Genomic DNA, 24,780 nt, shown 5'->3' with positions numbered 1-24,780 from the left:
GTTGGACCAAGTCCTCATGGACATATGTGTGGAAGGAGCTCAATGGAAGATTGACTCCAAAGGCAAGCCGGTTCAACTAAGAAGATTGGACCTCAAGCCTGTGGCTAGAGGATGGTTGGAATTCATCCAATGCTCAATCATTCCCACTAGCAACCGGTCTGAAGTTATTATAGACCGGGCCATCATGATCCATAGCATCATGATTGGAGAAGAGGTGGAAGTTCATGAGATTATACCTCAAGAACTCTACAAGGTGGCTGACAAGTCCTCCACTATGGCAAGGTTAGCCTTTCCTCACCTCATTTGCCACCTATGCAATTCGGCTGGGATTGACATAGAGGGAAATATCCTCATTAAAGAGGACAAGCCCATCACTAAGAAAAAGATGGAGCAAGTAAGAGAGCCCATTCATGGAGCTCAAGAGGCGTATGAAGCTCACCACCATGAGATCCCGGAGATGCCTCAAATGCATTTTCCTCCACAAAACTATTGGGAGCAAATCAACACCTCCCTAGGAGAATTGAGTTCCAATATGGGACAACTAAGGGTGGAACATCAAGAGCACTCCATCATCCTTCATGAAATAAAAGAAGATCAAAAAGCAATGAGGGAGGAGCAACAAAGACAAGGAAGAGACATAGAAGAGCTCAAGGACATCATTGGTTCCTCAAGAAGGAAACGCCACCATCACTAAGGTGGATTCATTCCTTGTTCTTATTTCTTCTGTTTTTCGTTTCTATGTTATGTGCTTATATATGTTTGTGTCTTCATTACATGATCATTAGTAGTTAGTAACTATGTCTTAAAGTTATGAATGTCCTATGAATCCATCACCTCTCTTAAATGAAAACTGTTTTAATTCAAAAGAACAAGAAGTACATGAGTTTTGAATTTATCCTTGAACTTAGCTTAATTATATTGATGTAGTGACAATGCTTCTTGTTTTCTGAATGTATGCTTGAACAGTGCATATGTCTTTTGAAGTTGTTGTTTAAGAATGTTAAATATGTTGGGTCTTGAAAGAATGATGACTAGGAGACATGTTATTTGATAATCTGAAAAATCATAAAAATGATTCTTGAAGCAAGAAAAAACAGCAAAGAACAAAGCTTGCAGAAAAAAAAATATAGGCGAAAAAAAATATAGAAAGAAAAATAAAAAGCAAGCAGAAAAAGCCAAAAGCTCTTAAAACCAAGAGGCAAGAGCAAAAAGCCAATAACCCTTAAAACCAAAAGGCAAGGGCAAATAAAAAGGATCCCAAGGCTTTGAGCATCATTGGATAGGAGGGCTTAAAGGAATAAAATCCTGGTCTAAGCAGCTAAACCAAGCTGTCCCTAACCATGTGCTTGTGGCGTGTAGGTGTCAAGTGAAAACTTGAGACTGAGCGGTTAAAGTCAAGGTCCAAAGCAAAAAAAAAAAAGAGTGTGCTTAAGAACCCTGGACACCTCTAATTGGGGACTTTAGTAAAGCTGAGTCACAATCTGAAAAGGTTCATCCAATTATGTGTCTGTGGCATTTATGTATCCGGTGGTAATACTGGAAAACAAAGTGCTTAGGGCCACGGCCAAGACTCATAAAATAGCTGTGTTCAAGAATCATCATACTGAACTAGGAGAATCAATAACACTATCTGAACTCTAAGTTCCTATAGATGCCAATCATTCTGAACTTCAATGGATAAAGTGAGATGCCAGAACTATTCAAGAGGAAAAAAGCTATAAGTCCCGCTCATTTGATTGGAGCTATGTTTCATTGATAGTTTGGAATTTATAGTATATTCTCTTCTTTTTATCCTATTTGATTTTCAGTTGCTTGGGGACAAGCAACAATTTAAGTTTGGTGTTGTGATGAGCGGATAATTTATACGCTTTTTGGCATTATTTTTAGTATGTTTTTAGTAGGATCTAGTTACTTTTAGGGATGTTTTCATTAGTTTTTATGTTAGATTCACATTTCTGGACTTTACTATGAGTTTGTGTGTTTTTCTGTGATTTCAGGTATTCTCTGGCTGAAATTGAGGGACTTGAGCAAAAATCAGATTCAGAGGTTGAAGAAGGACTACTGATGCTGTTGGATTCTGACCTCCCTGCACTCAAAATGGATTTTCTGGAGCTACAGAACTCAAAATGGCTCACTTTCAATTACGTTGGAAGGTAGACATCTAGGGCTTTCCAACAATATATAATAGTCCATACTTTGCCCAAGTTTATACGACACAAACTGGCGTTCAACGCCAGCTCTCTGCCCAATTCTGGCGTCCAGCGCCAGAAACAAGTTGCAAAGTGGAGTTCAACGCCCAAACTGGTACAAAAGCTGGCGTTCAACTCCAAGAATGACCTCTCCACGTGTAGACTTCAAGCTCAGCCCAAGAACACACCAAGTGGGCCCCGGAAGTGGATTTATGCATCAATTACTTACTTCTGTAAACCCTAGTAGCTAGTTTATTATAAATAGGACCTTTTACTATTGTATTAGATATCTTTGATCAGTTGTATTCTATCTTAGATCACGTTTTGAGGGCTGGCCTCTCGGCCATGCCTGGACCTTTCACTTATGTATTTTCAACGGTAGAGTTTCTGCACTCCATAGATTAAGGTGTGGAGCTCTACTGTTCCTCAAAGATTAATGCAAAGTACTACTGTTTTCTATTCAATTCATCTTATTTCGCTTCCAAGATATTCATTCGCACTTCAATCTGAATGTGATGAACGTGACAATCATCATCATTTCCTATGAATGCGTGCCTGACAACCACTTCCGTTCTACCTTCGACTGAATGAGTATCTCTTAGATCTCTTAATCAGAATCTTCGTGGTGTAAGCTAGAATGATGGTGGCATTCAAGAGAATCCGGAAAGTCTAAACCTTGTCTGTGGTATTCCGAATAGGATTCAATGATTGAATGACTGTGACGAGCTTCAAACTCGCGATTGCTGGGCGTAGTGACAGACGCAAAAGGATAGTAAATCCTATTCCAGCATGATCGAGAACCGACAGATGAATAGCCGTGCCATGACAGGGTGCGTTGACCATTTTCACTGAGAGGATAGGATGTAACCATTGACAAGGGTGATGCCTCCAGACGATTAGCCGTGCCGTGACAGGGCATTTGGATCATTTTCCCGAGAGAAGACCGAAAGTAGCCATTGACAATGGTGATGCATTACATAAAGCCAGCCATGGAAAGGAGTAAGACTGATTGGATGAAGATAACAGGAAAGCAAAGGTTCAGAGGAACGAAAGCATCTCTATTCGCTTATCTGAAATTCTCACCAATGATTTACATAAGTATTTCTATACCTATTTTATTAATTATTTTCGAAAACCCCATTACTATTTTATATCCGCCTGACTGAGATTTACAAGGTGACCATAGCTTGCTTCATACCAACAATCTCCGTGGGATTCGACCCTTACTCTCGTAAGGTATTACTTGGACGACCCAGTGCACTTGCTGGTTAGTTGTGCGAAGTTGTGAACCATGGTATTGGCATCATGTTTTTGGCGCCATTGCCAGGGAAAGAAAGAGCAATGAATTTTACATAATCAAAGTGTAATCACAATTTCTGCGCACCAATGGGCTAGGAAATTCACCAAAAATTCAAATTAAATCTATTTCTTCACCAAATTTAGAAGCCCACCCAAATTCTTAGATCCAAATTAGGAAGTGTATAAATAGAAGCTAGTTTGATTTAGAGAGGACTTTTGCTTTCATTTTGGAATTTGACACTTTTACTTTCTTTTGAATTCTTACTTTGGATCTTGGAGAATGGGGAAGGAGAATTGATCTCTCTTCTTCCTTGTTCTTGTTTCTGCACTCTTTATTTCTTTTCTTGGTTCTTGGGTGTTGAGAATTGAGAAAATTCTGTCTCAATCTCACCTTGAGATCTCTTTGTTCCTTTCTCTGCATAATTCAAGATTTGGTGATTTGAATTCAAATTTCTTTACTGTTTTGATCTTTAATTTGTTTGCAATTGTTCTTTGAGTTGTTCAAGGAAGGCAGTGAGATCTAGACTTGGATTTCTACTCTCTTGACCCCCGAGATCTGCATTTTCATTTTAGTTCATCTGCTGAATGCTTCTTCAAGCTAATTTACTTTTCTATCCGAGATCTACTTCAGTTCAATTCATCTTCAACTCTTTTACTTGTTGCAATTTACTCTTCTTTGTTTAAATTCTGCAATCCCAGCTCCCTGAGCCCTTTATCATTCAAGCAATTTACATTTCTTGTACTTTAAGTTTTAGCTATTTACGTTTCTTGTAATCTAGGTTTCTGCAATTTACATTACTTGCACTTTAAGATTCAGCTCTTTTAATTCTTCTGCATTTTAATTTCTTGTCAATTATCCCTCTCCCTTTAAATTTCATGCAATTTAACTTCTGTTGGATACAAATCACTCAAATCAACTCTTGTTCGCTTGAGTAAACTAACCACCTAACTCAAATTGCTCAATCCTTCAATCCTGTGGGATCGACCTCACTCATGTGAGTTATTATTACTTGATGCGACCCGGTCCACTTGCCGGTGAGTTTTTTGTTGGATCGTTTTCCACAAATCATTTAGAAATAATAGGAAGAAGAGTATTTGCCGAAGGGGAGCTAGAGGAGGGTGAGACGTCATCGGATGAAGCAAAACCAGTCTTGAAGGGAAATTTTGTTTCATAAAAAAAGACATGAGTGTTGAGGATAATTTTTCCAGCGGAAGTCAATCATTTGTAGTCTTTGTGTTGTACTCCATAACCAAGAAATACATAAGGTTCAGATTGGTCATCAATTTTATTGGATTTGTAGGGCCTGGTATAAGGAAAGCACAAACATCCAAAGGTTTTAAAAGATAGGTAATCAGGTTTGGAGTTGAACAGTCTTTCATAAGGTGTAACGTTGTTTAGCACTAGAGTTGGTAGAGTTTATTAACTTGACGGCAGTCATGAAGGCCTCCCCCCAGAACTTTTTTGGCATAGACGCAACTGCCAATAATGTCAACCCAGACTCTACAATGTGTCTATGTTTGCACTCAGTGGCACCATTTTCTTGGTGTTCATATGGGCAGGAAAACCTCCACATAATACCTGTATCCTGCACAGACTTAGCCAAACTAACATATTCTTTAGCGTTCTCACTTTGCACACATTTAATCCTAGTTCCAAGTTGTAACTCAGCCATAGATTGGAAATTTTCAAATGTAGATCAGATTTGAGACTTAGAGGAAAGCAGATAAATCCAAATGAAACATGAAAAAGCATCAATAAAATGAACATCGTATTTGCAATTATTTACTGAAGCAATCGGGGCAGGTCCCCAAACATCTGTAAAGACCAATTCTAAAAATTTGTGTGTAAAGGGAATTAGATTTAGGGAAAGGAAGTTGATGTGCCTTTCCAATACAACAAGAAAAACACACAAAATTTATTGATTTCAAAGGAATATGACATGACTTAAGAACTTGACTAACTACCAAAACTGACGGATGCCCAAGACGAGCATGCCATAATAAGCAGTCGTTATTTCCTGACAGAGGCACTGAAGATAGTAGGGCAGCAGCAACATCATCTCTTGATTTTGGACGGAATCCAAAGAATTTATACAATCCTTTATCAATTGTTCCTTGCAGTATGAACTCCTTGGAAACCTTGCATTTAACAACACAATGATCATCGTGAAATTCAAAAAATACCCTATTATCTATTACAAGCTGATAGACACTTAACAAATTCTTTGAAATTTTTGGAACTAACAGTAATTTGCTAAGCAAGAATTGCTTTCTATTCAGATCTGAAATGAAAATTGAACTTCCAATATGACTAATTGGCAAACCTGAACCATTGCCGATGGTGACTCTTTCTGAACCAGCGTATTCAGTCTTTTCCCCAAGGTTATGAGCATCGGCAATCATGTGGTGCGTGGCTCCTGAATCTGGAAATCAATCTGGATCTTGCAGCGTTGTTGGAGTAGCAAATTCAGCGTCATTCTGAACCAAGGCATTTGTATACGATAATTGGCGCTAAGGTTGTGTGAATGTGATGGGGCTTCAGCTCTTCCATTACCATAGCCATCATATGGATTGTTGTCAAACTCTCGAGTTAACTCGTAAACTCGTACAAGTTTACGAGTTTAGATATGGAATGGAGTTGACTCGGGCATAGACTCTATCTTGAGTAAACTCGACTAGACTCAGCTAGACTCGGTCAAACTCGGATAAACTCGTGAGTCTAGGACCGAGTTAGCGAGTTTGTGTTTTTTTTTTTATTTTTGCTCAAAAAAGCTTCATTTTGAAACCAAAAAATACTTTTTTATTAGGGTTACAATAACACTCCCAAAGAATGAAAGAAAACTCACTCACAACTCACTCATCTGCGTCATGTCTCTCAAGTCTCACTTTCTCCATGTTCTGCCGCAGTCGCCGTTCCCCGTCGAGCTGCCGTTGTTCGCCTGCGTCTGCTACCTCTACTCTGATTTGTGCAATTGTCTTTGTGGATTTTACCTATGTTGCCCTCTGCTTTGTATTTCTTCACATCTCCACTATCTGCAACTCCATCATGCTATCACCGTTCATGAGTTTGACTACTTCTCCTACAGTCCTATCTCTGCTCTGGTTTGCACAATCGTGAAATCCATGACTATTTGTCGCCGTCATTTCGTGCTGCTGCTGCACCCTCACCACCGTTGCCTGCTGCACCCTTGTCTTCGATATGCTATTGCTGGGACTTTGCCCCTTCTTTTCTTCTATATCCTCTATTTTTTGTATGCCTTTTGCCCTTTCTTTGAGCCTTTGCTTGTTGATTTAGTTTTTTTTTTCTTTTTAAATTTTATTGCTTCTAATTTTAGCCTAGTACTTATTGTTTATGTTAGATGGCCAGGTGGTTCATCCATTCATGGTTGATTAGTAATTAATTATTTTGATTAGAGTTAATTTGATATTATTCAATGTTCAATTAAAGATTTAATATTACAAATTTAGAATTTTTAATTTTGTGTGTTCTATGCTGTATTTGTATAAGAATAATTATAGAGGTTTTGAATGTGTATTTTAAAGTATTTGTTATAATGTATGCTCTTATTTTAATTTATATAAACTTCATAACAGGTGAACTCGTACGAGTCTACGAGTTAACTCGTGAGTCGAGTCTAGGTCAGCTCCATGAGTTTACTTAGACTCGCGAGTTTGACAACCTTGATCATACCTATACCAACAATTGGGAGCCGTGTGCCCAAGTTTGTTGCAAACTTGGCATTGCGACAGTCTAGGACCACCTCTTCCGTAATTTTGAAATTGAGACTACACCGTTCTTGCTCCTCTCATAAATCTTGCACTACCTCTACCACGAAAGACCCTCTGCTTCCACGGAAACCACCTCTTGAGCAACAGAAGTTTGATTGAGCCTGAGCCAAGTGTGCTTGCACAAGATTATCTTATTTCTTGTACTGTTCTAACAACTCCTCATGTGCCATCAGGAAAGCTTTTAATTTTTCCATGGACACAGGCTTAGATCTTGCCATGATTGTTGTGATAAAAAAATCCTTCCTTCTTTGTATTGACTCACTTGTTCTAGAATTGCCTAATTTTTGCTGTAATTTGAGATGCGAAGAATGTTTCTAACCTGCACTAGATTTCATGCGAGAAGACACAATCGATCATTCTCGTCGTCAACCGCTTGCTCAACGATGCTAGTAACCAAGTCTTCAACAATGCATCCTACTTCTTCCATTACGAATACACTAAATTTATCACATCGGCAGCTTTATCTCTGTTGAGGAGATACTTCACTGGAATTGATTGTCTTGTGATGTGGTCAAGCATCTCTATCCTTTGATCATGGATTCTACTTGATCCTTCCATGGTAGATAGTTATCTGATAAACCACTATTGTATGGTTTATCTTGTGTTTAATTGAGTAGTTTCATCAAGTCTTCACCCACTTATTCATACTAATTGCATGATTTAACATTTTCCTTCCTAGTTTAATTCTATGGTTGAAAACTTGCTTCCTAAGAGATCTTTAATTTGTGTATTTTAATTCTCCTTTATACCATTCAATGCCGTGATCCGTTTGTTAAGTGTTTCAGGCTTTATAGGGCAGGAATGGCTTAGAAAATGGAGAGGAAGCTTGCGAAAATGGAAGGAACACAAGAAACTAAGGAGATGACCAGCGAACACCGACGCGCGCGCATGGCTCACTCGAGCGCGCGGAATGGAGAAAATTGCAGCAACGCGTGCGCGTGCCTGACACATACGCGTGGATTGGAGTCTACACAAATGACGCGAACGCGTGGATGACGCGTACGCATGACAAGGAAAATCGCTGAATGACACGCACACGTGACTGACGCGTACGCGTGACCTGCGCGATCTGCAGAATTAACAGAAATGCTGGGGTGATTTTGTGTCGCATTTTGACCCAGTTTTCGGCCCAGAAACACAGAATAAAGCCAGGGAACATGCAGAGACTCAACACATCCTTTTTTCCCAATTTTAGATACATTCACACATTCTCATTAGGATAGTTTTTAGGTTTTCTTTACATTCATAGTTTATTAATTCATTACTTTTGCTTTTGGAAATTGAAGAGTCATTACCTCCGTTGAAGATGCTATTCTAGTTTGTTTCCTTACTTACTCTTTTATTTATTCCATATTCTTAACTCTTGTTTAAAGTTGTAAGTGGATTATTTTCATAAATTGTTAATGCAAAGGATTACTTTTACTTTTAATTAATTTTGAATCCCTATTTTATTTAAATTACCATGTCTTCTTCTTATATTTTTATGAGCGTTATATTCATGTCAATGGAGTAGACTCTATACTTGACATGGAGGTTGATTAAAAGGAGACACTTGAGTTGGAAGGCTTAAGTGCTGATTAAACTGGAAGTTGTTGGCTAGTTCTGTATTTACTAACGCTAGACCTTCCCAAGGCAGAGGACTAGAATTTGCGAATAAGAGTTAGCTCAATCACTTGACTTTCCTTTATTTAGTAAGGGTTAACTAAGTGAAAACAACAACCTTTTTTATACTAAACTTAAGAGACCCCAACAAGGATAGAACTTTCAATTAATCATTTCCCCGATCAAGGCTTTTTATCTAGAATATTAATAATAATTCTTAGTTTTTATTGCTTTAATTTACAATTATTTAATTGCTTATAAATCAAACTCAAACTCTCTTGGAAATTCCTAATTAATAAAATAGCACCCTTTCTTGCAACTCGTTGGGAGACGACCTGGGACTCATACTCCCAGTATTTTTCTATTCTAAATTTTTGTGACACTCTTCTAAATTGGTGAGGCAGATTTTAGCTGGTTAAGAGCTATACTCGCAACGCTGTTCTAGATTGCATTCATATACATAGGTTGCATTGCATTCATATACATAGGTTGCATTCATATACATAGGTTGCATTGCATTGCATGAGTCTTACTCTTTCCTACTCATTTGTTTTATCTCCTTAAGCTAAGCATGAGGACATACTAATGTTTAAGTGTGGGGAGGTTGATAAACCACTATTTTATGGTTTATCTTGTGTTTAATTAAGTGGTTTCATCATGTCTTCACCCACTTATTCATACTAATTGCATGATTTTACATTTTCCTTCCTAGTTTTATTCTATGGTTGAAAATTTGCTTCCTAAGATATCTTTAATTTGTGTATTTTAATTCTCCTTTATACCATTCGATGTCGTGATCCGTGTGTTAAGTGTTTCAGGCTTTATAGGACAGGAATGGCTTAGAGAATGGAGAGGAAGCTTGCAAAAATAGAAGGAACACAAGAAACTAAGGAGATGACCAGCGAACACCGACGCGCGCGCATGGCTCATGCGAGCGCGCGGAATGGAGAAAATTGCAGTGACGCGTGCGCGTGCCTAACGCGTATGCGTGGATTGGAGTCTGCACAAATAACGCGAACGCGTGGATGACGCGTACGCGTGACAAGGAAAATCGCTGAATGACGCACACACGTGACTGACGCGTACGCGTGACCTGCGTGATCTGCATAATTAACAGAAAATGCTAGGGGCAATTTCGGGCCGCATTTTGACCCATTTTTTGGCCCAGAAACACAGAATAAAGCCAGGGAACATGCAGAGACTCAACACACCCTTTTTTTCCCAATTTTAGATACATTCACACATTCTCATTAGGATAGTTTTTAGGTTTTCTTTTCATTCATAGTTTATTAATTTATTAATTTTGCTTTTGGATATTGAAGAGTCATTACCTCCGTTAAAGATACTATTCTAGTTTGTTTCCTTACTTACTCTTTTATTTATTCCATATTCTTAATTCTTGTTTAAAGTAGTAAGTGGATTATTTTCATGAATTGTTAATGCAAAGGATTACTTTTACTTTTAATTAATTTTGAATCCCTATTTTATTTAAATTACCATGTCTTTTTCTTATATTTTTATGAGCGTTATATTCATGTCAATGGAGTAGACTCCATACTTGACATGGGGGTTAATTAAAAGGAGACACTTGAGTTGGAAGGCTTAAGTACTAATTAAACTGGAAGTTGTTGGCTAATTCTGTATTTACTAACCCTAGACCTTCCCAAGGGAGAGGACTAGGATTTGCGAATAAGAGTTAGCTCAATCACTTGACTTTCCTTTATTTAGTAAGGGTTAACTAAGTGAAAACAACAACCTTTTTGATACTACACTTAAGAGACCCCAATAAGGATAGAACTTCCAATTAATCATTCCCCGAGTCAAGGCTTTTTATCTAGAATATTAATAATCATTCTTAGTTTTTATTGCTTTAATTTACAATTATTTAATTGCTTATCAATCAAACTCAAACTCTCTTGGAAATTCCTAATTAATAAAATAGCACCATTTCTTGCAACTCGTTGGGAGACAACCTGGGACTCATACTCCCAGTATTTTTCTATTCTAAATTTTTGTGACACTCTTCTAAATTGGTGAGGCGGATTTAAGCTAGTTAAGAGCTATACTCGCAATACTGTTCTATTATATTATAATCTCTTAATTAGCCTAACTGCTGCCACGCACCAGTTTTTGGCGCTGTTGCCGGGGAGTTGCAATTGTGTACTAAATTATTAATTAGTGTACATATTTTTATTTTTCTTTGCATATTTTATTTTTATTTTTTTTACCCTGAGCTATATGTTTCTTTAATTGAATGATACGTTCACTACCTGATCTGAGCTTAGCCACATTTGATCCTGAAATTGAAAGAACTATTTCACATATTAGGCGAGCTCGACGTCGGTTAGCCTCTGAGGGTGGTGAAGTGATTGTTATCGATTCACCAGTCTCATCTGAGGGTGAATCTGAACCGCCATTCGAGAGCGAAACAAGCTCCTTTACTACTGATTAAGTTGATTCACGTGCAGATAGAATGGCAACACCTAGGAGGATTACTCTCCAGGAAGCTGGAGCCCCAGATTTTACAATGCAGCTGTATCAAGTGCATCATCCAACTCTGGCTGCGGATTTTGAACTGAAAACTCCACTAATCAACTTAATGCCCAAGTTTCATGGCTTACCTACTCAGGAGCCTATCAAGCACCTCAGGGATTTTCAGACAGCCTGTTCTATTGTTAGGCGTCAGGGTGCGAATGAAACTTCTATTCTGTTAACTGCCTTCCCATTTTCTCTTGAGGAAAAGGCAAGGGAGTGGTACTACTCCCAACCTGAAGCGACTGTTACTAACTGGGATACGCTCAGAAGAGAATTTTTGGAGAAATACTTTCCAGCTAAAGTTACAGACAGACTAAGGAAAGAGATATCATGCATTGTTCAAGGTGAATCAGAAACTCTCTATGAGTACTGGGAGCGTTTTAAGAACCTTCTGGATGCATGCCCCCATCACATGATTGACAGGCTAGTCTTGATCAGCTATTTTACTCAAGGCATGAAGCCTCGGGATAAAACTACACTAGATGGTGCTAGTAATGGTTCTCTGAAAAAGTACAAGACCGCAGATGAAGCATGGCAACTAATCAGCGACTTAGCTGAGTCTACCAGGAATCACAGGCACAGGAATAGCCACTCAAAAGCCGTTGCAGAAGTTTTCTCTAGCACTGAGACTTCTGCTCTTACACAGAGCATATGTGAAATGACCAACCTATTGAAGCAATTACAATTGAATCAACAACAACAAGCTCAGCCTTCCCCACCACAACAAAGCCAACAGTTTGTTCCCCAAATAGTATGCGGCATATGTGCTGATTATAGTCATTATACTGATGAATGCCTGCAGCTCCAACAAGAAAAAAATACTGTGGCAGCTACTCATAACTTCTATGACCGCCCGAATGAAGGACACAATCAACAAGGCGACAATTACAACCAAGGTGGGAACTATAACCAAGGATGGCAGAACAACTCCAACCAAGGTTGGAGGGATAATTTCAACCATGGCTGGAGGGACAACTATAACAGAGGAGGCAGAGACAACAATGGAAACCAGAGGTAGAATAACAACAACAGATAGCAGAATCAGAACCAACCTTACAGAGCTCCTCACCTAAGGCAATCACAAGGACCCCAGCACAACCAACAACAAGTACCTCAGATCACTTATCCCACTTCCTCATCAAATGACGAGATGCTTCGTTCTCTTGCACAAGGACAATAAGATACGTAGACTACACTGAACTCTACTCTAAATGATCTGAATGCCACCTTACAAGCTCTCGCCGCCCGGATAGATTCATTACCTACTTCCACTAACCAGCCTTTAAATTCTAGTGGAATTCCTTCTCAACCCTTTGATAAACCACGATTTTATGGTTTATCTTGTGCTCAATTGAGTGGTTTTTATCAACTATTTACCCACTTATTCATACTATTTGCATGGTTTTACATTTACCTTCCTAATTATGTGCTTTGATTGAAAACATGCTTCTTTGGCCTTAATTTCCCTATGTTAAATCCTCTCTTATTACCATTAGATGCCTTAATATGTGTGTTAAGTGATTTCAGAGATTACAGGGCAAGAATGGCTCAGAGGATGGAAAGAAAGCATGCAAAAGTGGAAGGAATACAAGAAGTTGGAGAAATTGCTAAGCTGTCCAGCCAGACCTCTTTGCACTCAAACGGCTATAACTTTAGCTACAGAGGTCCAAATGACGCGGTTCCAGTTGCGTTGGAAAGCTAACGTCCGGGGCTTCGATTTGATATATAATAGGCCGTACTTACTCTGACGCTAGGCAACACGAACGCGTGCTCCACGCGGACGCGTCGCAGTGACGAAAATCAACGTGGCAGATTTCTTCTCCAGCGATTTTTGGGCTGTTTTTGACCAAGTTTTTGGCCCAGAAAACACAGATTAGAGGCTATAAAGTGGGGAAATGCATCCATTCATAATCACCAGCTCATAATTCATAATTTTAGATGTAGTTTTTAGAGGGAGAGGTTCTCTCCTCTCTCTTAGGATTTAGTTTTAGGATTTAGGATTATTTCTTCTTCATCACAGGTTCAATGTTCCTTTTATTTATTTTCCCAATTAATTTATGAATATTCATGTTAGATTTGATTTCTTTTATTAATGCTATTTGAGGAATTTTCAGATTTAATTTTGCTTTACTTTATTTACATGAATGCTTTTAATTTAATTTAGAATTTTCCCTTTTGGCTTTGGTTAAGTAATTGGTAACGCTTGAGCTGTCAAATAAAGAAGTGGTTGAAATTGGGAGTTGCTCCAATAACTCTAGTCTTTTCATAGGAATTGACTAGGACCTGAGGATTAAGCTAATTATCCACTTGATTTACCTTCATAGTTAAAGGTTAACAAAGTGGGATTAAAATCCAATTCTCATCACAATTGATAAGGATAGGACTTCCAGTTCTTATACCTTACCAGGAGTTTTATTATCTATTTAAATTAATACAATTTACTTTCTTGCCATTTACTATTCCCGCTTTTTATCTTATACATTAAAAACCCCCAATTTACAAACTCACAACCAATAATAAGAACACATCCCTGCAATTCCTTGAGAAGACGACCCGAGGTTTAAATACTCGGTTATCAATTTTAAAAGGGGTTTGTTACTTGTGACAACCAAAACGTTTGTATGAAAGGACTTTTGTTGGTTTAGAAACTATACTTGCAACGAGGATTTATCTGCAAATTTTTAGACCACGCAAAAGTTCTCTCATCAAAATGGCGCCGTTGCCGGGAAATTGAAAACGTGTGCCTTATTATTGGTTATTGTAAATATTTTACTTTTAAATTGATTTATTTTCGAAAAAAAAAAATTCAGATTTTTATTTTAAAATTTTTTTATCTTATCTTATCTTAGTTTTAAATTTCAAAATTCTTATCTTATCTTATTTCAAATTCAAATTTCAAATTTCAAATCTTTTCTCTTATTTATTTTATTTTATTTTCCTTTGCTTGTTTATTTGTTTTTATTTTTAATTTTTATTATTTACTATGAATTCTCACCCTTCTCGCTTTGAGTTTGGTTCTAATAATGTTGAAAGGAATGGAAGCTATAACAGGAACAAGCATCAAGGTTGGAACAATCAAAGATGGGAGGAGCCACAAGGATTTGATCAACCCTCATGGCAACAACCACCTCCAATGGACTATCAACAACCGTTCTATCAAGGCAATGGCTATGGTGAGCGCTCTTTTGATTATCAACAACCACCACCATATGCCTATGAACCATTTCCTCAACATGACTTTGGACCACCATACTCACAAGCCCCTTTCCACCATTCACCTTCATATGACCCTAACCCTTATCCACACCAATTCCAACCCAATTACTCCCAAGAACCACCACCTCCCTATGCATCATATCCATCTTCATCACCCCAAGAATCAACGGATCGACTCAAGGAAACATTTGAAAAATTTAATGCAACCCTTCACCAATTGAATCAAGCAATAAATCAATTATCTTTCCGATGTTTGGACACTCAGGAAACCCCCATGGCTTCATGTGGACAATCTAATGAAAAACGTAGCATGAAGGAGACATTAGAAACTCCGGTGGACAGTAAGGAGCATGAATTTATACTGGAACAAGTGGAGGAAGCCGGAATTATTGAAGAAGAAGAAGTGGTTGCAGACTTAGGAGATGCAGAACCTCCATGGGAAAGTCCAGCCATAGAACCTCCTTCAAAGATGTTTGAAATTGATGTTGAGGAGGGTGTACAACCTCCAAGGCATATCATGGTAAAGGACTTGGAAGAGGTTGATCAAGAGATGGAGATTAAAGAAGAAAAAGCACTACCTCCCATGCCCTTGGTAAGTAATGAAGAAGAGATTGAATTAAAAGAAAGCTACCAAGAAGAAGAGGTTGAAATCAAAGAAGTTTGCAAAGAGGTGGAAGTTGTCAAAGAGCACAAGGGAGTGGAGCTTGAAATCACCTTGCCAAAGTTATTGGAGACCCCTCCCCCTAAGTTGCCATCATCCTTCACAACATTCAAGTGGGTAAAATTCATATCCCTTAGCTTTTTAATCCCACTTGAATATGGGCTACTGGAGACGGATGGTCAACTTAGAGCTCTTTGTGGCATTAAGAGTAAGAGGAAGATGGCCAGTGGTAAGAATTGTCCTGCAAGGTTCATTATGGTTGGAAGTTTTAAGTTTAAACGCAAAGGTTGGTGTAAAGCTCAATTGAATGGGTCTAGGAAGTTTTTTGGCCACTTTAGTGAGAATTCAGATTACTCGCTACCCGGATGGAATCATAATGATCAACACAAAGACGGGTGTAAAAGCAAAGTTTGGGACCCCGGAATTCATTCCAGGAATCAACACTCTTGGGGCCTTGTCACTTGCTTCAACTTGCTTGAAGGCTTTCTGCGCCTAGTTTGGGATCCCGGAGGATACTGGAAGTACAAACATTGGTGGGAATTCAAGGATCAATACAAACACAAGCCACCATAATAGGGAGCTCACCAAATTTCCAACTTAAGGACTTTAACTAAAAGTGCTAGGTGGGAGACAACCCACCATGGTATGATCGTTTCTTTATCAATTTTTAATTTTATTTAGTTTTTGTTTATTTTTCAGTTTTATTTTATTCTATTATTGAACCTGGAATTATTCATATCATCCACATTAGCATTACATATTGCATACTGTATAATTGCATATAGCATAATTTCATATTTAAAAAAAATTAAAAAAAAAACACGCACGCGACGCGGCAGCGTCGCTGATGCGTCTGCGTCACCAGTGCGTTTTGAAGAAAAGAGATTGAACAGAGAGTCACGCGAAAGTGTGGCTAGAGGCGTGCCTTTAGCACAGATTGTTCCACGCAACCGCGTCGATGACGCGTCCGCGTCAGCTGGGAACATTGGCCTCCCACGCGACTGCGTCACCATCGCGGCCGCGTGACCTGAAAATCGACGTGAAAAGGGTGCTTGACCGAAAGTTGTGCTGGAGTGGTGATGGACTGGCGCTAGACGCACAGCCCTTACGACGCGACCGCGTGCCCCACGCGTCTGCTTCATGTTCCAATATTGGCCACTAACGCGATCGTATGACCCACGCGATCGTGTCACCCAAAATTTGGCACTAATGAATTTTTTAACAGAAAGTTGTGCGAGAGCGAGGCTGCCCTCGCACCAGTAGCATAAAACGAGTCACGCGACCGCGTGACCGACGCGACCGCGTGACCGACGCGACCGCGTGACCGACGCGACCGCGTCAATCCATATAAGCGCAACTCGCGCGAACGCGTGACCTACACGTCCGTGTCGCTTGCACCGCACAACTCATCTAAATCTGCCAAAATATCTTATCTTTTTCTTTTCTAAATCCTTATTTTTCTTATCTTTTCTTATTTCTTTCTTCTTCCTTTCTTATTCTCTTTCACTTTCATTCTATTTTATTTAATTTATTTGCATACTTTCATTCATTGAATTATTTTCATTGGTGTTAAAAATTTACTTACTTTGCTTGTGGATCATTAAAGGAATTGTTTGACAATTATATATTACTTTTTAAAGGGTTGCTTGCATGTTCAATTTAATACTTTTAATAGCTTATTTACCATGCTTGCTATGTGTTTGTGAAAAAGCCCGTATGGCATTGTGCATTATTTTTAGATTTCTTTTATTCTACTACTCTAAATGCTTGCTTTTCACATAACCCTTTTTATATTTTATTAATTAAATATAATTATTATTACAAACATGTTGTTAGTTTGAAAGACTTGGTAATCTAACTTGGACATTGAATGCTTGATCTATGCTACTCATGCCTTTGCCTCCATGCCAATAAACATCTTGCATTTAATTGTCATTACATGCACTTGCTCTATTTCCATTGATGAAACTTTTCACATGTAGTCATGACCATGTGTTAACGTCATTCTTCTTTATTGTGCACTGATTACCATTTTTTCCGCTCTCTTCCTTGCTCTAACCCTTAGCTTTAAAAAGTTACTTTCTTTTTCCCTTTTCAGGATGGCCACCAAGAAGGGTAAAGAGAAAGCTACTCCCAAACCACCGGCAAGGAAAGGAACAAAAAGAGCCCCAACTGAGGAACCACAAACCCCGTCCACTTGTACATCTTAGCATGCACCGAGGACGGTGCAATCTTTAAGTGTGGGGAGGTCGATACCGATCTCCGTGGGTTAGTACCTTCCTATCTCAATACCAATGATTTATTTTCCTTATTAGTTGTTGCATTTGCATGTTTGTTTGATGGTTGTGCATATTTTACCACTTGGTTAAAGTAATATTTTCTTTTTCAAGAAACTTTTTAGAGCATTTCACTAATTTGAATTAAACTTTTTGAAAAACTTGTTTGAAAAAAATTTTATTTTGGAACATGGTTTAGAGCTCGAACACACAAAACCTGTGAGATTTTGAGCCTATTTAATTGGTTGCATTTTATCAACCAATATTTTTTTTAGTGTGTATTTTTCTCTCTAAAATTGTGATCTTTGTCTTGCTTGATTCTATATTTCCATGGTTTGATGTATGCATGCACTTATATGATTGAGGCCTTTGTTTTACTGAGCTTACATACCCATATGGCCTTAACCTTTTCATTATCCATTGCAAACCAATTTTGAGCCTATTTTACCCCTTTATTCTTTACTTTAGCTCATCACTAACTCTAAGCAGAAAATAATAATGTCCTTAATTTGAATCCTTGGTTAGCTTAGACTAGTGAGAGTGCTCATGAATTAAGTGTGGGAAAAAGTGGGTTTGGAAACGTTTGGTTTGAGAATTGGGTGTTATATATCTTTATGAAAATGTGAAAGAAATGTTTAGGACATGTTCATGCATTCAATAAATTAATCATATGCATTGAGAAAAACAAAAGAAAAAAAATAATATATAAATAAAAAAATGAGAAAAAAAAAGAGCAAACAACAAAAAGGGGACAAAATGCCCCAAAGTAAATGGTGAAAGCAATGCATATGTACTGTACTTGAAATCAAAATGCATGAATATGTGGAAAACATGCTTAATGGACAGTTAGATGTTGTATTATGATTACATGGATTGTCTTAAATTAGGTGGAAAAAGTTTAAGTTAATTAAGGATTCAGATTTTAGTCCACTTGGCCAAATACAATCCTACCTTGACCCTAATCCCATTACAACCATTAAAAGACCTCTTGATATGTGTATCTGTACATTAAATTTATGTTGATTGTTAGATGAAGAGCAAGCCTTAGAAAGGAAGGTTAGTAGAGAATTGAGAGAATCGAACCTAAAACACTTGAGTGATTAGAGTGCATACACTCCCAGTGAGGTTTCGATGCTCGATTCTTTGTTCCCGGCTTTCATGAGCTATTTTCTTCTACAAGCCTATTTGTACTTCATTTTTATGATTTGAATTAGTGAAATCCAGTTCATATTTATTCTTGGAGAATTTATTTACTTTTAACCAAGTAGGTAGAAATATTTTGCATGTAGTTGCATTCACATAGATAGGTTGCATTGCATACTCTCTATCATTCTTCTTCACTCCTTTATAGCTTCTCTTGAGCTTAGCATGAGGACATGCTATTGTTTAAGTGTGGGGAGGTTGATAAACCACTATTTTATGGTTTATCTTGTGCTCAATTGAGTGGTTTTTATCAACTCTTTACCCACTTATTCATACTATTTGTATGGTTTTACATTTGCCTTCCTAATTATGTGCTTTGATTGAAAATATGCTTCTTTGGCCTTAAGTTCCCTATGTTAAATCCTCTCTTATTACCATTAGATGCCTTGATATGTGTGTTAAGTGATTTCAGAGATTACAGGGTAAGAATGGCTCAGTGGATGGAAAGAAAGCATGCAAAAGTGGAAGGAATACAAGAAGTTGGAGAAATTGCTAAGCTGTCCAGCCTTACTTCTTTGCACTCAAACAGCTATAACTTTAGCTACAGAGGTCCAAATGATGCGGTTCCAGTTGCGTTGGAAAGCTAACGTCTGTGGCTTCGATTTGATATATAATATGCCATAGTTTTCCTGACGCTAGGTGACACGAACGCGTGCTCTACGCGGACGCATCGCAGTGACAAAAATCAGCATGTCAGATTTCTTCTCCAGCGATTTCTGGGCTGTTTTCGACCCTGTTTTCGGCCCAAAAAACACAAATTAGAGGCTATAAAGTGGGGGAATGCATCCATTCATAATCACCAACTCATAATTCATAATTTTAGATGTAGTTTTTAGAGAGAGAGGTTCTCTCCTCTCTCTTAGGATTTAGTTTTAGGATTTAGGATTATTTCTTCTTCATCACAGGTTCAATGTTCCTTTTATTTATTTTTCCAATTAATTTATGAATATTCATGTTAGATTTGATTTCTTTTATTAATGCAATTTGAGGTATTTTTAGATTTAATTTTGCTTTACTTTATTACATGAATGCTTTTAATTTAATTTAGAATTCTCCCTTTTGGCTTTGGTTAAGTAATTGGTAACGTTTGAGCTGTCAAATAAAGCAGTGGTTGAAATTGGGAGTTGCTCCAATAACTCTAGTCTTTCCATAGGAATTGACTAGGACCTGAGGATTAAGCTAATTAATCCACTTGATTTACCTTCATAGTTAGAGGTTAACAAAGTGGGATTAAAATCTAATTCTCATCACAATTGATAAGGATAGGACTTCCAGTTCTTATTCCTTGCCAAGAGTTTTATTATCTATTTAAATTAATACAATTTACTTTCTTGCCATTTACTATTCTCGCTTTTTATCTTATACATTAAAAACCCCCAATTTACAAACTCACAACCAATAATAAGAACACCTCCCTGCAATTCCTTGAGAAGACGACCCGAGGTTTAAATACTCGGTTATCAGTTTTAAAAGGGGTTTGTTACTTGTGACAACCAAAACGTTTGTATGAAAGGACTTTTGTTGGTTTAGAAATTATACTTGCAACGAGGATTTATCTGCAAATTTTTAGACCATGCAAAAGTTCTCTCATCACCCTTACCTAACCCCAAGGGTGGCATCAATGCTATCACTTTGAGGTCTGGAACCACACTGCAAGAGAGGAACCAAGAGGAGCCAAGCCCACAAATACACGCCTCAGCTAAGGATATGATAGAAGTGGAAGATGCTGAAGAGGAAGAGGAAGTGCAAGACATTGTTAAAGAAGAAGTAGCTCAGCAAAGGAATGAAGCACCAAAGGATGCAGAAGCTGCAAGTGGCGCTATTCCTATCCCATTTTCGCATCTTGCAAGGAAGTCCAGAAAGCAGATGGAACTTGATCCCAAAATGGTAGAAATTTTCAAAAAGGTTGAGGTAACTGTTCCCCTTTTTGATGTTATTCAGCAAGTACCTAAATATGCAAAGTTTCTGAAGGATTTATGCATACACAAAGATAAAATTAATGAATTAGAAACTATCCCTTTAGGTAGTTCTATATCTGCTTTAATGGGAGGTATACCTGAAAAATGTAGTGATCCAGGTCCATGCATGGTAAACTGTACCATTTGAGGTGTAATATTTTCTGATTGCATATGTGACTTAGGAGCGTGTGTTAGTATAATGCCATTGTCTATATATGATACCTTAAGGCTCCCTCCCTTAAAAAGGTTGGCAGCTCGTTTTGTGTTAGCAGATAAAAGCATTATTACAGTAGTTGGAATTGTTGAAGACGTATTAGTGAGCATTAAGGGGCTCACATTTCCCATTGACTTCTATATCTTGGAAATGCCCCCTAATGACTCAGGAAGACCATCATCAATCCTGCTTGGAAGACCATTCCTGAAGACCTCAAAGTTCAAGCTGGACGTATTCTCAGGAACTTACTCCTTTGAGATAGATGGCAGAACAGTAAGTTTCAGTTTAAATGAAGCTATGAAGCACCCTCCAGAAGATCATTCTATCTTCCAGTGCAACATCATTGATAAAACTATAGCTGAAGTTCACCAAGAAGAAGTAGAAGAGAAGCACATGGAGCAAGGTCCAAGTGTGGGGACATCCTCTGAACATAATGAAGACACCTTACAATTACCACTAGCCCCGGATGATCCAGAACCTAGCCATGAGTAGAAATTAGAATTGAAGCCCCTTCCTCCACACCTCAAGTATGCTTACCTTGAGGATAATCAGAAGTTCCCAGTTATCATTGCAAGGAAACTCACTTCTCAACAGGAGGAGCAACTGCTCAGTATGCTGAAAAAACACAAGAAAGCAATTGGGTGAAGCTTGGCGGATATAGTAGGCATCAGCCCTCAAGTTTGTGAGCATAGAATATATTTAGAAGAGGAATCAAAACCCGTCCGTCAACCCCAAAGAAGATTGAATCCCACCATCTTAGAAGTTGTCAAGAAAGAAGTAACCAGGCTATTTGAAGTAGATATTATTTACCCCATCTCAGACAGTGAATGGGTCAGTCCAGTACAAGTGGTGCCCAAAAAGTCTGGAGTCACAACAATAAAGAATGAGCATGGAGAGCTCCTGACAACTAGAGTGCAGAATTCATGGAGGGTTTGCATTGACTATAGGCGTCTCAACCAAGCTACTCGCAAGGATCATTACCCCTTGCCATTTATTGATCAGATGCTCGATCGCCTGTCAGGTAAATCCCATTATTGCTTTTTAGATGGTTATACAGGCTACTTTCAAATTCATATAGCTCTTGAAGATTAGGAGAAGATCACTTTTACATGTCCCTTTGGAACGTATGCATACAAAAGGATGCCTTTTGGCTTATGTAATGCACCTGCTACTTTCCAAAGATGTATGATGAGTATCTTTTTAGATCTTATTGAGAACTGTATGGAAGTAATTATGGATGATTTTAGCATATATGGTGATTCATTTGACCTTTGCTTGGATAATTTAGCTAGAGTATTAGACAGGTGTGTTAGTTCAAACCTTGTATTGAATTTTGAAAAATGTCACTTTATGGTAAAACAAGGGATTGTTCTAGGACATGTTGTCTCTAAAACTGGTATTTCAGTAGATCCAGCAAAGGTAGATGTCATTTCTAGTTTACCTTACCCCTCCTCCGTGAGGGAAGTCCGTTCATTCCTAGGCCATGCAGGTTTTTACAAGAGATTCATTAAGGACTTCAGTAACGTAGCATTACCTTTATCCAGACTGCTACAGAAAGATATTGAGTTCGAGTTCAGTGAAGATTGCATGAAAGCGTTTAATAAGCTGAAAATCGCCCTGACTCAAGCTCCAATTATGAGAGGACCAGACTGGAGCCAGCAATTTGAAATTATGTGTGATGCCTCCAACCATGCAGTAGGAGTGGCACTGGCTCAGCGCGAAGGTAAGGATCCTTTTGTAATTGCTTATGCATCTAAAACCTTAGATGCTGCTCAGTCTAATTACACTACTACTGAAAAAGAGCTTCTTGCTATTGTTTTTGCTCTAGATAAATTCCGAGCTATTTACTTAGTACTAAGGTAGTAGTGTACTCAGACCATGCAGCTCTAAAATATTTATTAGGTAAAAAGGAGTCCAAACCAAGGTTGATACGTTGGATACTGTTGCTGCAAGAATTTGATTTAGAAATTAATGATAGGAGTCGTAACCAGAATTTAGTGGCAGACCACTTGAGTCGCCTTGAGCATATTAAGGATGACTCCACTCCTATAAATGATGCTTTTCTATTTGATAGCTTGCATGCAGTATCTGAAGTAGTTCATTGGTATGCACCTGTAGCTAATTATCTAGTTAGCCATACTTTCCCTCCCAATTTTACTAAACATCAAAGGGACAAGCTGAAAAGCGAGTCTAAATATTATATATGGGTGACCCATATTTATGGAGGTGTGGTGCTGTCTAGGTAATTAGGAGGTGTGCACCTCAATCAGAATTCCAGTTCATTTTAGAGGCCTACCACTCTTCTGAGAGTGGAGGACATTTTGTCCCTCAAAGAACAGCTAGGAAAATGTTAGACTGTGAATTCTGGTGGCCTACTCTTTTTAAGGATGCTGCTGAATTTTGTAAATCTTGTTCCCCATGCCAAAGATTTGGTAATATATCCAAAAGGGATGAGATGCCTCAACAGATTATGCTTTTCTGTGAAATTTTTTATGTTTGGGGCATTGACTTCATGGGTCCATTTCCAAACTCTAATGGTTACCTTTATATACTGCTAGTTGTAGATTACGTTTCTAAATGGGTGGAAGCAATTCCTACCCGTACTGATGATGCTAACACTATTGTTTCCTTTGTTAGAAACCATATTATCTGTCGCTTTGGATCACCACGAGCAATCATGAGCGATCGAGGCACTCACTTTTGTAACAGGAGACTAACAGGATTACTGAAGAAGCATGGGATAGTTCACAAAGTAGCAACAACTTATCATCCCTAGACCAATGGATAAGCAGAAGTATCTAACAGAGAAATCAAACGCATCCTAGAGAAAATAGTAAAGCCCCATAGGAAAGACTGGAGTGCAAGGCTACAAGATGCACTCTGGGCATATAGAACAGCGTATAAGACACCCATTGGGACGAGCCTCTTCCGCTTGGTATACGGAAAGGCTTGCCACCTTCCAGTAGAGGTGGAACACAAGGTTTTCTGGGCTATAAGGGAATGCAATATGAATTTAGAAGAATCTAGTGCTGAAAGAAAGTTGCAACTAGAAGAATTAGAGAATCCTCGCCTAGAAGCATATGACAATTCCAAGCGATACAAAGAGAAGATAAAGGTTGTCCATGACAAGCACATAAAAAGGAGAGAGTTCAAACCAGGGGAGTTAGTTATTCTTTATAACTCCAGACTGAGGCTTATGCCAGGCAAACTAAGATCAAGATGGGAAGGTCCCTACAGAGTAGAGAAGGTAGAGCCATACGGAATTTTTCACCTGCGTCATCCTTCTAGCTCCAAATTCATTAAGGTCAATGGACATCGCCTAAAGCTTTATCATGGTGAAAAGATGAAGGATCACAAAGAATTAGAGGTTTTCCTCTTGGAATACCCACCAACAGAAGCAGGATGAGCCTGAAGACCGTCCAACTTAAGGACGTAAAAGCAAAGTGCTAGGTGGGAGACAACCCACCATAGTATGATCGTTCAGTTTCAGTCTTAGTTTTATTTTACTTTATTCTATTTTTATTTTTGTTAATGACTCTTCTCATAATCTCTGCATATAGCTGCATATAGCCTGCATTTGCATTTGCATGCTGCATAAAAAAAATGCACGTGACGCGCAAGCGTCACTAACGCGTCCACGTCATAGGTGCTTTCGAAACATGAAGAAAAGAAGCAGAGAGTCACGCGGAAGCGTGGCTGGAGGCGTGCCTTAGGCATAACCATGCCCGCGTGAACACATCGCTGACGCGTCCGCGTCATTTTGAAAAATAGCCTCCAATGCGTGCGCGTCACTCACGCGCACGCGTGACCCTGCAATATCGACGTAAAGAGGTGTATG

The 24,780-nt window shown here is 38.4% G+C and overlaps 1 non-coding gene across 1 annotated transcript; it reads right to left on the bottom strand.

Moving 5' to 3' along the window:
- Window positions 1-11,724: 11,724 nt before the first annotated feature.
- On the bottom strand, window positions 11,725-11,832 carry LOC112761090 (small nucleolar RNA R71). Its single transcript, XR_003181501.1, has one exon. It is a non-coding gene; the product is annotated as a small nucleolar RNA R71 (small nucleolar RNA).
- Between the last annotated feature and the right edge of the window lie 12,948 nt (window positions 11,833-24,780).

Source organism: Arachis hypogaea, chromosome 16 (genome assembly GCF_003086295.3).
Source record: "Arachis hypogaea cultivar Tifrunner chromosome 16, arahy.Tifrunner.gnm2.J5K5, whole genome shotgun sequence".
In the NCBI taxonomy this organism is placed as follows: Eukaryota; Viridiplantae; Streptophyta; class Magnoliopsida; order Fabales; family Fabaceae; genus Arachis; species Arachis hypogaea.
This window is presented reverse-complemented; position numbering and strand designations above follow the sequence as displayed.